We start from the raw sequence: 15,969 nt of genomic DNA, 5'->3' as shown, positions 1-15,969 counted from the left end.
ATTTGCACACTGTCATGCACAGCGAGTGTATCAGAACACACATCTCTTACAGGACACATCCTCTCTGTTTCTCCACTGCCTGGGAAGGAATGACTAGAGACTCTGTACTCCTAAATCTCCTGAAGTTTTCCGTGTTACTGTGTTTATGTTTGTTACCCTATTGCCTGAAAACTGAAGTGTTTCTGACTGCTGGTCTTTTTAGTCACAAAGCTGTTTGGTTCCAATCAGCTGGGAATTATTTACACCCCAGAGCTGATTTGTTGGTCAGAGATAGACAGGAGTGAAGTAGCAAGGCCTCCTGGCTGACCTCCCACGGAAGAGGTGCCTCCTCTGTTCTGGCACACCCAACACCTGCTGAGGGACAGTGCTCTCATAGGGTAGGGGGTGCAGGCCCAGCTTCTCCTGACACTCCATAAGGAGGTGGCTTCATTACAGATTTGTAAGGGCTGGCAAATCCAACACCTGCCCCAGGTTCTTCGCAGAAACTCAGTCCTGAAGAGCACAAAGCCCTGCACCTGGATCAAGGCAACCCCTACTATCAGCACAGGCTGGGAGCAGCCCTGCTGAGAAGGACTCTGGGGGTGCTCATGGATGAAGAGCTGAGCATTTCCTGACCATGTGCTCTGGCAGCCCAGAGAGCCAACTGTGTCCTGGGCTGCACCACAGGCAGTGTGGGCAGCAGGTGAGGGGGGATTCTGCCCTTCTGCCCCCATCTGCAGAGCTGTGTCCAGCTCTGGGGTCCCCAGCACAGGAAGGACATGGAGCTGTTGGAGCAAATCCATAGGAGGCCATGAGATGCTCCAAGGGCTGGAGCCCCTCTGCTATGGAGATGGGTGGGAGAGCTGGGGATGTTCAGCCTGGAGAAAATTCCAAGGAGATGTTTCAGTACCTAAAGGTGGCCTATAAGAAAGATGGGGACAGCCTTCGTAACAGGGCCTGTGCAATAGAACAAGGTGCAATTGTTTTAAACTCAAAAGGATGGATCTTGACTACAAATAAGGAAGAAATTTTTAATGATAAGGAGAGTGAAACAGTGGCACAGGTTACCCAGAGAGGTGGTGGATATTCCAGTCAGGAATATTCAAATCAGGTTGGACGGGACTCTGATCTAGTTGAAGATGCCCTTGCTCAGTGCAAGGGGGTTGGATCAGATGGCCTTTAAAAGTCCTTCCCAATCCAAACTGTTCTGTGGGAAAAAAAACCGCCAGTCTGCAGGTAACAGCATTAACTGTGTTTGACAATGGAAAAGAGATTGAATTGTCACTTGCAATTTGTTGCAAGGTGTCCTCTTTGGCAGATTTCTATACACTGTCAACACACACCAAAATTCTACTCTGCCTAAATACTTGAACCAGACTAATTGGCAACAATGGGAAAGCTAAGCAGGCTTTGACAGCACAGCAGAAGTCACCCAATAATCCTTTCTGACAGCAGTACAGTCCCCTAACTGCACACAGCTGCCAGGGGTGAATTTTAGGGGCAAATGCTCCCATAGACAGTCACAGAAGAGTGACACCTACAAATCACACTGGTCCCTGTGGATTCAGATCAACACCCTCTTTCTGCTCTGGAAAAATCAAGCTCAGCATCTCTGTCTTTCATCTCTTTCCTCTCCCCACTGAAATTGCCAATCAATTAGCTTATTGCAGTTCTGCCCATGAATAACAACAACAATCCCTCCAGAAACCCCTTGCATTTGTCTCCCAGAAAACATGTATGTGCTCAGCAGCTCTTTTCACTTCAGTTACTGTAACACAGTAAGGTGCTTTCGTTCAGCCAAGACGTTGAATGGAGGTTCATTAGGGTGAAAACTCACACTGTTACTTAATAACCTCTCTAGGGTCTGAAGGTCGTCTTCTTTTCCTATCTCAGTATCTCTAAAATCATCTACAATGTGTGTAAGCCTGACTTCTCATGGCACTAGGAAAGCATAGCTGAGGTTTAGGGAGACCTATTTAAAACGAGAGATGAATGCACCAGAAATTCTATGCTGCTGTTGAAAGCATGCTGACCTTGAGCTCCCAATAATGTCCAGAATTAGCTTGTCAGCAGCCTGGAGATCCAATCTCAGCTTTCATGGAACTGTTCCCAGAGCAGGTAGATAATGCCCAATCTTCAAAGTAACTATGTCTCAAGTTTATCAAACAAGCAGGAAAAGAAAAAAAAAAAAAGACACACCAAAGGGCCTATTCACTAAACAGTGCCTTACATGAATCAGCCAAGCATGTGAAGATCTATTATTCTTGCTTGGGTGACATAAATGTTGCACTATACAGGGCAAGAATACAACTTGCAAGCAGATTAGGTGGGTTCAGCATGGCCAGAATGAATTATTTCAGCCTAGTCACAAATCTACTTTGAACATCTGAGTTTAGAGTTGGATTCAAGTATTAAATTCAGATTTGATTAGCAGAGAACAAGAACAGGAAAATTATGGAGGGGGAAAAAAAAATCTAATGAAAAATGTACACTATCTCAGTAGCTCAAGAAAAGCAAATTCCCTTAAGCCGGCGTAACACATGTTGCACATTTCTGCTTCATGAATGAAAAACTTCAGGGTTTATTTAGACAAAATTTAAACCTCCTGAAAGAAACAAAAAACTACAGCATAGGCTTGGCTCATATGAAACAGGCATAAAGGCCCCACCATAAGCATAGACTTTGGTTGTGCTATTTCTTGCTGTTCCCGCTTGGCATAAAGAGAAATACTGTTACTGAGAGAAAAATTAAAACTACACAATTCACACCAGCAAACACCAACGCAAAGTAGCAGCAGAAACAGACTAGGTCAAAACTGCAGCCTGAATGCATTTGTTTCTATCTGTTAATGAGGACAAAAAACCAAAATCCTCTCCCAAGAAATGACTCATTGTCTTCACTCCCAACTATCTATGAGATTCCTTGGGAAGAATTTAAAATACTCAATGCATAATTCCCTTTCATCTCAAAAAAACTGTCAGACCCTGCATAGTTGCAGGGGAATGTTTCACCACAACCTCACACCTCTCTCTGCACCTCCTGAGAGCCACTGCAGCTTTGTTGCTGAGAAAACACCTCTGAGCTTCAGGTTAGGCTCCCAGGATTTCTGAGCATCATGACAAAGACAGAAATTTCAGAACATTAAAGGACAAGATAAAGGAACTGTGGTTCTGAGCCAACACCTATTGCACTCTAGTGAAAAGCTCTGCATTGACTTTCTTCATGGTTCACCTTTTTGCACTCTTTCCCAGGATTATTACAGAGATACAGGACTAAGAGCTACCTTGTTTCATCACTGTCTCTGCAACACTCATTCATAATGGTGTCAGTGTTCCAAATCCAGTTCCTGGGATACATCCCTAGAAATACAACAGGTTTTCTTAGGCTTGGCAGGTCTGCTGATGTTTTATTTGCACAGACCCAGGGTTCACACCATGGCTCCAATCATGCCCGAATGGCCTCCATCATTTAACATTTATTTCATTTAGTGCATGGCATCTACTAAACCCCTGCAGAAGTCACACTGAGAACAGTATTTTTTTTAAAGTAGTGTTTATCTCTGAATTTGGACATAAGGTATAATGATCAAGACCCAAAAGAATTACACTGCATGTGCACAGAAAGCAAATGAACCCAATTTGCCTCTGGTTACAGCATCCAGAACACCTACTGCTCAAGACTGTCTTACACACTTAATCTCCTCAAGAATATAACTCCTTGAAGGTGGAAAATAATTCACATTTTAGCCTAGATGGACTTCACTGACTTTCTACCAGACAGGTATCTATCTTCCCAGGTTTTATATCAGTTCTAAGTACTGTAAAATTAAGAGTATCCAAGTCTTGCTTAGTCTTGACATTCTCAAAAACAAAACTGAAAAAATATATACAGTCAAAGAGAAAACATAAGAAGCAGCCATGTTTTTCATCCATTCCCTATTTTTTTTTACTGGAATCCATGGACCAAATCTTGCAAACCATCTTTATGGCCATCTCTTCAATTTACAAAACCCCACGTCAGCTGCAGCAATCAAAAATGTAACTGAGCATGGAGCTGGTTTAAGGCCAGCCAAGTTGATACTTCATGTAATCTTTCACAGTGATGAGATCATATTCTACTACCAAGCTAACACTATAATCAAGATAAGTCCCAGTTTTAGAGGGGCCATGACTGACACATTCCTTCCATGTGCCTTAAAGGCACAATCCTGCTTCTACAGCAATCAAGTGTCCAATGTTTTTTCTATAATTCATTGGATTTTTGGGGGGAAAACTCCTTATTTTGCCATTACATACAAAAGTAGAAGAGCAAGCTAATTGAATAAATAGAATATTTTTGAAATCCCAGATCAGGGTTTTCAAAAATATTATCAAAAATATTATGAGGGATTTTGTGTAAATTTAGCTAATTTCCACAGTGGCCCACAGTCTGAGCACGTGGCTGCCTCAAGATCCAGGAAAGGATTTCTAAGAGCACCTCCCTTCCTACCTTCTGCAGGAGGCTTTGCTCAGACAACCCCCGAAGAACTGGCACTGCAGACCTTTGTGCCTACCCAGCTTCACCCAAGCATATTTAGTTGTCAGTCTGCAAACAGGCAAATATGTTTGTAATTAACAGAGTCCTTCATTTACTGTATATAAATCAGGAAAAGGGAAAGATACTGTTCAATGAAGACAGCTATCAAAGGAATTACTTTGCTTCCAATTAGGTTCATAAGGCAAAAGCCTTTTCAATGACCAGTTTCCGTTGGATCTAACGAGATGCTCTCATTTGTTTTGCAGGGGTCCAAAGATTAGCCCTTCATTAGGGCAAAGTTAAGTGAAATGGCTAATTTAAAACTCATTCCCCTACTCCATAGATTTTTGTCTTCCTTTTAACTGAGAGGATTTGCTGGTAGGTCATTTATCTTCCCTGACAGATGCTGCCATTTAGCTCTGATCACTTTGGAAAGTGCACACACACTCAAAAGCAAAAGATTTCAAGCAAATTCTGTGTCATGGAAACAAGAAAAAAAAGTTTCATTATGGTGGTTTTTTCTAAGATATTATCCTGCCACAGTAATTAGCCAGCTGTATTCTGCTTGGTACAAACTCTCCTGCATTTTCCTTTATCCCCTGTCTGCTTTATATTTCAGACATAACACTTATAACTAAGCAATCACTCCAACAGGCACAGTCAGTATTTGACAGAGTAGATGGATTTCCAAAAAGCTCTTATGAAGCACTCTGGAAATTTAGGTAGGTAGACTTGACACACAACAAACTTTCCTTTCAAAAATTATTAAATAAAATAATCTCAAGTGAAAAACAGTAAGTCTCACCATTTGTGGCCCTTAGCAAAATTTTTTTTCAGTTGAGAGAACTCTTTTTTTTTTGTGCAAACCATATTTCAGAAGGCTTCAATAAGGAAGAATACAGCTACTTCCACAATCATATATGAAGGAAAAGCTTCCCTGCTCTAACTGGGCACAGGAATTGCTTCCACCCACCCAGACTTGTCCCACTTAACTTCCTGGCTCCAATGGCTAAAGCCTGGGTGCTCTAGGAAACCTCTGCAGAGGCAGCAGCCACACTCGGGCAGGTGAAAAAAAGAAAAATCTTTCTCCAGTTCTTGAGCATCCTGGCAGGTAAGCCATGCTGTTCCTCACTGCAGGAATGAACGCAGCCATTGCCACTGGCTCATTCTCACCACACAAAAGGCTCTCAACAACACCCAGTGATCACACCTTGCCTCTCTCCTCTGAGCTTTGAGACAGAGTTTCTCTGTCTCCTTACCCAGAGGAAAGCTGAGCCCAAAGACACTGATGCTGTTCCACAGCCATGTGCTATTTGATTAAATCCCCATTTGTTGTGTTCCTTTGCCACCTCTTTTCTCAAGGCTGTATCTCTCACACAGCTGTTCCACATTGACTTGGGGAATTCATTTGGAGACTCAGGGAAGCAATAGCTTGGCAATTCCAGCACTGCAAAGGCAAAGCTGAAATGCCTTCACACAGCACCTGCTGAGGGGACCTTTTACTGCTTTCATAATATGGAACAGGAATCTGGCCCCAAGGGGAGGATTTTGCTATACACATGCAAAACCCCAGGTTCTGCCTCATTATAGTTATTGGCCTCCCAATTAACTTGCTTCCTGTGAGAGCTGGGAGGAAGGCATTTTGCTTACTAAGATTTCAGGCTCTACAGTTTGTGAAGTCTTTTGCCTTAAGGACTGTGTATATCCCTAATTGGTGTTTGTCACTAGCAATTCAAAATACTTTTCTTAGGCCAGTTTCTATACACAGCATCACACCCACTTTTTGCAGATAGGTAAACTGAGGCACGGGCCAGGACATCTCACCATGGTAGTGCAGCATGTCCATAATCCAGCCCTCAAGATTCAAGGCACTGTGTATAATCTGCCACAACACAGCTTCTCTGACTACTCAGGTATCCAATAATTATTTGTACATGGCTTTAATAAGTAGTGTCAGAAACATCCATTCCTGGAAATGTTCTGTGTTTGAGAAATAACTGGGATGCCCAGTCCTCTGTGAGTGTAATCTAGGTCATCTAAAATGTCTTTCTGGTACATTATTCAGAGTCATCCATTGGCCATAGCATCGGCAACAATGGGATATTTCACTTGTAATTACATTAACAAACATAAAAATTACTGAAATAAAAGTTATCCTCTAAATAAGCTATGTAATACTTGCAGACTATTTAATATAAGCAGCATCTGTGATGCAGCACATACCTACAAAGTGTTAAACAGCGTTACTGTAGTAAAACTGTCAGCCTTGATTATTTAAAAGGTGTCTACCTGCAGGCTTTGCTTTCATTCCCTGTTGTTGTTAGTACATCCCACATGTCTGACCAGACTGGCCAATGCTCTGTTCATATTACACTTGGCCCCTGTTCCTCATTTATCAGCCATAGAGACAAAAGCTTGGCTTCCCCTTTCTGAACAACAAAGATTTATTCTTGATGGCATCCCTCTGCAGTCAAATAAAATCCTTGTATGCATTTCTCAACAAATCCACACCAATGCCATAAACTGACACGAATGTTACAGCCAAGACAATGACTACTTGTTCTGATAAAAGATGGGGATCGTGCAAGTGCTGCAGTTTATTTTAACATATAATAGAGTTGACATTGCATGAGCCATAGTTTCCAAGCTCCCTTGCTTCCTCCTGACCACCTCCTTCCTTCAAGTTTTTTCAGCTCTGCAGCCCCCATCTCATTCTGCACATCTGCAACTCTCATTTCACCTCATGTCTAGTCCATATTAATTCCTTGCATCACTGAAAACAGGAATACTACCTAGTCAATCTCTGCAGCAGAGTTAAACAGTTTATGCAGCCTTCACACCGTGGCAGAAAAAATGTTTATGCAATCTTTGTGTTTCTATAAAACATTAACATGCACAAAGCGATATGGGCTTATTGTCCCTGGTGGACTTGGGGAATAAAATACTCTTAAATGTTCCAGAACCTGTCCTTTCACAACCACTAAAACAACTTGAAAGTTTAAAGGGAGCTCTGCCTGATTCAGCAGCTTCTAGCAAGATTTTTTTAAAGAAAAACATTAAAATAAATACAGTCCAGATTACATTTGTTGTGAACCTATAGGTGAGATTTATATTGCATATCCGTATGAATTAGACTAGACAAAATTTTAAATACCATTTTGCATGCCTCGGAGAGACAGAAAGATAAAGATTTAATTTTCTCTGAATGGGCCATTACTAGCTGTGAAATTGCTCGCTGTTATCTACAGCAAAGCTCTTTGTGGTCTAGCTGTATTTGTTCTGCATAATGAACAGAATGCCAGTGGTTTCCATCTCCATACAGCTCCTCACTCCGGGCACTCCACAGACACGGCTGACTACCTTTGCTAGTTAAAAATGGAGTTACCAGAGGCAAAGAAGATTTAGCGGTCAAAACCCAAGTCTGCGGCAGAGTCGAGAATAGAATTTCAAGCTTCTAAACTATTCCCAAAGGCCTGGTTTAACCACTACACAGCACTGTGCTGGCAGGGTGCAACCACAGGTCGAGCTCTGCGCCAAGGGGAGAAGGCGTCTGTGGTGCTGCGAGCTCCACGCGCGGGGCCGAGCATGTGCACATTTCCTCCCCATCCCCCAAAGCTTCACGGAGCTTTTCGTGTGTGTCACAAGAGAATAAATGCCTGAGACATTATCTGCCCATTCCAAGAGTTCAGAGAATGTGTATGACATCATGGGCATGACTCCCCCACTAATCACATTATATGCTGTTTAACTTAACACTGCTGAGCTTTGTCTGATAACATTGTAAATACCATTTTATTGCAAATTAGATTATACAAACCTCCTCAGAGTTTAGGTCAGTTCTTGCGTGAGGTCCTTGTTCCCCTTCCTCTCTACTATCCCAAATTGAATCATTTGGTGCCTGAACCAAGGCATTTCTACAGAAGGAAGCATGAGAAGAAACAATGGCTAAGTCGGCACTACAGATTGCAGTGAGTGGACAGAAGACTCCACACATCTGTTCTTTTTCTCTCTCTTCCCTTGGAATAAAATCAATAGGTTTTGTTTTTCCCTTGAAGCTGTCTGGATTTCATTACAATATTCCTGTGAGGTAGTATATATCTGAGATCTATCATTTCCTTCTATGAAGCCTAAAATGAGTTTTACCAGTTGATAGCCAGTGTTCTTCTCCTGGCCTTAAGGTTTCAGATTTGTTTACAAAGGAAGCTGCAGAAGTGTTATTTTATTTTAGTTTTTCATTTAATTCTGATTTTTCTAATGACAGAACCAGACTCCAACTACACTAAATCAGAGCCCCAGCATGACCTTCAAAGGCATTGCCAGACTGATGCTCCCAAGTTTTTGGGAAGGATACTTGAATTTTCATATTTTGACTAATTTAATGCTGAGGGAGATATCTGAGAAATTTCTAATCTTTTAGAAAACTTCAGCAACAGGATTTCCCAACAATACTGCATGAGAAGATGTCCCTCATTTTTTCCCAAATTTTATCAAGGCCATAAATAACCCATGCTATTAAAGCAGAGGTTTGAGGATCCAGACTTCTGCTTGCTGCTCAGGACCCTACACATCCTCAGGGTAAGTTCCTTGCAGGACATGAGTTAAGGAATGCTAAGGGAAGTAAACACAATCCAGGTGACTGCTCAGACCAAAGCACAGCTAACACGAGGTTAACTGCACTCAAGACAGATCCTCATGTCCTTGAGCAAAGCACCTGGCATTCCTGCATGTTCCCATCTGGAGAAAGGCAACAGCAACACTGCACAAACACAGCAAAGGATTCTGTAAAATAAACATTTTGAGATCTCACATGAAACTCAATCTACCATAACTGTGATTACTAAATACTGCATTTATGAAAGGTTAAGGCTATAGAAACTGGGTTCTGTTAACTCCTGATTTCTCAGGACAGATTTTAAGGAAGCTCATGTTATGAAACTCAAGTGGCTCTCCTGAAAACAAACATTTCTGTGGGTGTCCTGGGATGCAAGCAGATCTGTGCTCTCTTTACTGTGTCCTCTGTATCCTTTGGCTGTTTGCAGAACTCATTACAATTACACCTTTACAGTGTTTTTCTCAGCCCATTCATTCCTCTCTCCACAGAGATCTAGTGATGAAGCATCATGATTTGTGGGGCAGTTTTTTGCTTGATTGTGGAATTACCATTTCTCTAACCAAGTTTGCAAAGTACCTAGATGCTTTTTTAATGCTGCATTTTAATTACCTGATTCATTAGAGAAAAGAACAAATTTTGTAAGGTATACTGAATCCATATACAGAAACTAATAATTACAGAATAATTATCAAATCAGGCTATTTATGTTTTTCAAGTATTTATGTGTCTGTTTATAAGTATGCTATACAAATTAACCCTGTACTGTACAAAGGAACTTGAGTAATGTTATTCACATGAACAGCAGTAAAGCTGAAAAGCTTTGGTCACCAAAAATGCACAAACTGGAGCCTTTCAGCATAAGTAGGAGACAGTTTTTTTTGGTTTTACTTTATTTTTCCCTTTTTGTCCCTCTGTTCTTTATTTTAGGATGTCCCATCTAATCATCCACTTCTAGAATAACCCTGAGTTCAGATTCCTAACTCCACCTCACACACCAATATGTTTCAGTTTTAGTCTCCAGTAAGAGAACCAGTGTCATCCCTAAAGACAGATACAGAGATACTGGGCCAAAACTCCCAAAGCAACTTGACCGCAGGAAATTACAGACTCTGTTCCACTGTGTAAATCTGTGCCTCAGTCTGAACAGTCACAGCACCAAGAGCTGCCTAAGGCATTGAAAAGACAGTCCCAGGTGAAAAGGTGATAGCAAGAAAACTCAGTGAATCTTTGTACTGATGTTCAATACAGGCAGCTACAGCTGTTTTGTAAGGAGAATGAATTTAAGGCAGCAGCACAGATGAAAATAACACAAAGATATGAGGATTAACTGATGATCCCGGCAGGTATCCCATGGGAAATTGCCAGACCATTAACTTTGGTATGAAATCCAGGTCATGAACAATCCTTACTGCAAGCATGAGAGAATAAGTGACATAACTGGTGATCATAACCAAGAGAAATAAATGTTTGACATCAGGAATGTTGGAGCTCCCTACAGATTCAGAATAGGGTCTGTGATGTGTCTCCTGCTGCTTCATAATCCATAAACTATCTGGAAATGCTGTGGGTAGATGGCTAATGATACAAAGCCAGTGGGTGTTAAAATATTAAATTTAACTCTAAGTCCATGGATAAAAAATAATGGATGAGGAAAAATCCATTCTTGCCATACTTTAAATCCTCTATTACCAGTAATGAAAGAAATCTTGGAGAAGTGGGTCATTCTCCAAAAAGACCAGCACAGTGCCAGCAGTCAGCATTTGGGGAAAACTATCCTGTTAAGAATTTTTAGAAGAATGACAACAAAGCAGAAAATGGTATTATTTCTCTGAATAAACCCACATTTTTATGCCCATCTCTTCAATACTGAGCGCAGTTCCAGTAACTGTGGAAACACAAAGGCACAGAAAGGGCAAGAAGCATAATGTACCAAAGCTGCACATGAGGTGTTAGAAAGCCTTAGCACAAGTAAACTTAAGCAAGCCAGAGCCTTTCAACCTGGAAAACAAGGATAACAACAATTAAGTTCTAGACAAGCTGTTACAACACAGAAAAGGTAAACAGCAATGATTATTTTAAAGTATTCTTAACAGAAATAATAGGGCACCAACTCAAACTGGCAGGCAGCAAGCAGGTTCAAAAGCAAACAAAAGGAAGTTCATTTTCACACAATGCCTAATGATGTTGTGGAACTCATTGCCACGGGATGTTATAGCAGCCAAAAATACAAGTGGGTTTAAAAAAAAAAAAGATTAGACAATTTTATGGAAAAAGGTCCATCAAGGAATATCAAAAACAATGATAGAGCTGCAGCCTCCAGCTCAGGAAGGTCTCTAAACCAGAAACCACTGGAAGCTGGGAGGGTTTACCAAAGGAAGTATCACTCCATACTCGTCCTGTTTTCCATATACAAGTTATTAGCCATTATCAAGAGGCAGGATATGAGGCTAGACAGAACTTTGCTGTGACTCTTTTTTGTATTTGACTAATACTCACTGATGCAAATATAAACACACACCCCACCATGGTCATGGATAATTCCATAAGAAGCTGCTACAGTTAAAAGATGCACACTTAGAAGAGTAACATTTTAAAGGACAGTATTTTTTATTTGAGGAGAACCAGAACCAGTTCTTGTATTTAATTTTATGTGTTCTGTATTTTCCAGAGAGGAGTTGCAATGTTAACCTCCTTTTTATTCTCTAACTACAGCAAGAGGCAAGCTCCAATTGAGAACCAGCTCCAAATGTCAGCTGTTAGGCATAATGACTCAGTGGTCCTGTAATTCTAGCCCAAATACCCAGAAAAAAAGTTACAAGTGGAGACAACAGTATTATGCACCACTTCACCCCAAGAAAGGAGCCTTCCCATTCCTCAGTCAGCATCCAGCACTTGGAGATGTATTAACGTGAATAATTTGAGTCAGGATTCAAACCTGTCCTTAGCCACGCCAAGGAACCTGCAATTTTCAAAAGGGCCAGAACCATGGCAAAACAACCTACCTGAGGGTCAGCAAAGCTCCCATGTTCATTTGCACATATTTGTCCCTGACTTGTTCCCCTAAAGACTGCAGAACTCAGTCACAACAATTCTCTCCAAAAAGAAGTTTTCATGAGTCAGAGTTGAGCCAGAACAGTTCTGCTTTTTACTGCTGATCCATACTGGGATAATTAAAACAAAGAGATCCATGTTTGACACCAAATTATCAATAACTGGAAGAGTTGGGTACTTCCTCTTTTGAAAGTCACATCATTTATTTAGGCATCTGATTCCAAGACCCAGGTAGGCAAGTTCAGATCTTTATCCTTTAGACCTTCATTCTGCCACCAATTCTAAACGTGCCAAATACTTTTACACATAGTTCTATACCTTGATGGAGAGTCTGTTGCCTTACAGTAGGAATCCTTCCACAAGGCAGAGCAGTGAGATTCCTCAGGTCAAGCACTCCGGTTTGTTACACGCTTGTTAAGGCAGTATCCAGCACAAACAGGGTCTGTGGCCTGGAAGTGGTACTACAAAAGATGATGATAATAATAGTAGCTTAAGTAAAACCAATCAAAGATAAAAACCAATAAACCATCCTCTGCTCCCCTTAAGAAAATTTGTTTATTCGCCCTCTCACAAAGGAGATTGCCCTGTTTATCTGCCCGGAGAGCTCAGACATTCCTTGCATGTGCAGCACAGATGGTCACCACACCACAAAAGGCAGAAAGGCTCACGGTGGACGTGTCTGGTTTCTGGATATATAGAAACCTGGTCAGAGCTTCTGCTCCAGCAGGGCTGCTATGCATCCAAAATCCCAAACAAATACAGAAAGCCATCAATATCCTTTGGACAACCTTAGTGGAAAAGGAGACCGTCCAGGGAAAAGGAGCTGCACAGTGACCTTGGTTGTGAGTCTTAATTAATTAGTGTACATAGATTGTTGTAAGATCCCAAGGTGGGAAGTGCTAAGGAAGCAGAAGTATTATTTATTAAAGCTCAAGGCTCTGTTCTTTCTTTATCCTCAGATATTCTTCACGTCTGTTTTTGCATTCATGGCCATTGCTACTTCAAATTATTTCAGCTGTCTTGATCTTTTCTTTACCAAATGGAATAGCCCCAGGCAGAGGATATGCAGTATCTAGTAGCTCAGATACTGGGTTGGCTCATTGCAGTTATTTATCTTATTCTTTTCTAATTTATTTACTGTTCAGATCCCAGTCCTGCCCTTCCTTTGATTTTATAGCTAGATACCAAATGTGGCTACTCTCCACTGATAGAAATTACTCTGACAGTAAATGCCATTAATATTTTTACTACCTCACTAAATACACTTCTACAGCATGTGGAAGGAGTCTGCAAGGTCTGTTTTAGCAAACTGGGTATAAAAATCATTGCTAATTATTCTGAAAACTGGAATACAGAGCAGTTTGGCAGTAGCCATTTTAGTTCCCAAGGTGGGCAATACAAACTATAATCAAAGAATAAACTTGGGGGAACTGAAAAAGCAGGGCAGAAAGTTAATTTTGTAACACTCTTATGTTCTGTGACACAAATTTTACATAAGATTTTGTCCTTTAAGAAATTACTGAGTACAGAACTGTGTTCTATGTCATAGATAAAAAAATCACTGAACTTGTTTCTGCTTTTGGAGGAGTCATTCTAGCTTTCAGTACTTAAAATACATCCCTCTTTCTCTTCAAAAAACACAGGGCACAAATCTCTGCTTTTTTCCTCAACTTAGTAAAAACATAAATAAACCAGGAAATTAAAGACAAAAAAGAAAAAGAAAAAAGAAAGATGCAAAACTACCTTTTCCACATCCTGTTGTGCCTAAATAGAACATGTTGTACCAGCATGTACAATTTCTCAATAAAATGTATTGCGGACACTTCAAAAGCTGACCATAATCGGGAGAGTTAAGTGAGGAATGTCAGCTTGGATGGGGGATTGTGCTGCTTTTGTTATACATTAGTTAAGCATGAAGGTTTGTGGGTTTTTACTTTATCTCGGATTTTACTGGAGTGTAATTGAACTCTGTTACCTTTTTCAGTTTCCTAAGTGTTCCACTAAGTGCTTGTGTGGATTTGGGTTTAAGGATATTGTAGACAGATCCAGAAGAGATTGAAGTTCCTAGCAGAGGCCTCTGCAGAGTTTGGCTAGTCCTGCACTGTGGAAACTAGGTCTTCCTCACTTCTTAATCCCCCTGGGATCAGCCCTCAGACATGTGCAGAAATAAGGACTGAAAAAATTGAATTTGCTATGGATCCACAGGCAAACCTCACACTTACATCAGCAAAACCAGGTTTCACAGAAGAGTGTCTTTGATTGTAGCAGGATCATTCACTTTACATTAATCTTATACATTAAATTCATAGCCTTTACAGGATTACATCCTTAACAGTAATTCCAGGTTTGGGGTGTCCTGTCAGCTGTCTGGCCCCTCCCCATCTTGGACCTCTGTCATTTTCACCAAAGCACAATTTATTTCTTTCAATTACCTCATCACACCTGACCCTTCATATAGATACTATAGCAACAAAACCATTTTTGCAATAGGATGCTTGAACTCCTCAGACAGTGGTAACCAAACACGACAAACAAATAGTCAACAAACTCACTTCACTAGATTTTACTACCTCTGAAACAGCCTATATTTCTATAAAAAACATAAGTTTAGGCTTCATGTGTCAAATTCTGCATGAACACCCCTTTTATAGCCACAGCTCTGACAGGAAAATCACCCCAAATCCCATTTAAAAACCAGACTCCTCATCCACTGCAGACACATGGGTGGATGTTTCACATCACTGGATCACAATTTCCTTCATGTCTTCACAAGAGAACACTGCCTGGGTCTGGGGGAAAGGACCTGCAAGCAGGGACCATTTTAACCCTCCCTCTGGGGTGATGTGGGGAGCAGCACCTTACTGAGGGGAGACCCACCATGGCGGGAACCCAGCTGAGGGGGAGAGACCCACCATGGCGGGAACCCAGATGAGGGAGAGACAGACACCATGGCGGGAACCCACCTGAGGGGGAGACACCCGCCATGGCGGGAACCCACCTGAGGGGGAGACACCCGCCATGGCGGGAACCCACCTGAGGGGGAGACACCCGCCATGGCGGGAACCCAGCTGAGGAGGAGAGATTTTCTCCCCATGGCAGCAACCCACTTAGGAGAAACCCACTGTGAGAGACCCTCTCCAAGTTGAGAGACCTGCTGAGGGGACACCCATCATGGTAGAAACCTCCTAATGGGGAGAGACTTTCTGATGGGAGAGACACACTGAGGGGAGACCAACCATGGCGGGAACATTCTGAGGGGGAATCTACTATGGGGGAGACACATTACGGGGAGACTCACCATGGGATAGACTTGCTGAGGAAGAGATCTGCTACAGGGAGAGTCACTCTCAGGGGAGAGCCACAAAGGTGGAGTAAGAGCACATCCACAGTGTGGGAGACACTCTCTGAGGGGAGAGACCTGCCATGGCCAGAACCCCCTGATCAGGAATCTACTGTGAGGGAGACGCCCATCGAGGGGATGGTGTATCCACACAGTCTGAGGGGAGAGACACATTGCAGGGAGACTCACCATGGGATAGACTTGCTGAGGGAAGAGATGCACTGAGGGGAGACTCACAATAGGGGGAACACACTGCGGTGGAGACCGTTTCTGAGAGCAGAGACCCGCTGAGGGAAGACCTGCCATGGTGGGGACCGTCTGAGGGAGAACCCACAGCAGGGAAGACACTCTCTGAGGGGAGAGACCCATTATGGCGGGAACTACTGAAAGCACATCCGCAGTAGGGCAGACACTCTCCAAGGGGAAAGACCTGCCAAGGGCTTAGATCTGCCAAGGGATAGACTTTCTGAGG

The sequence above is a fragment of the Passer montanus genome, unplaced genomic scaffold, assembly GCF_014805655.1.
Source record: "Passer montanus isolate IOZ18808 unplaced genomic scaffold, ASM1480565v1 scaffold76, whole genome shotgun sequence".
NCBI lineage: Eukaryota > Metazoa > Chordata > Aves > Passeriformes > Passeridae > Passer > Passer montanus.
This window is presented reverse-complemented; position numbering follows the sequence as displayed.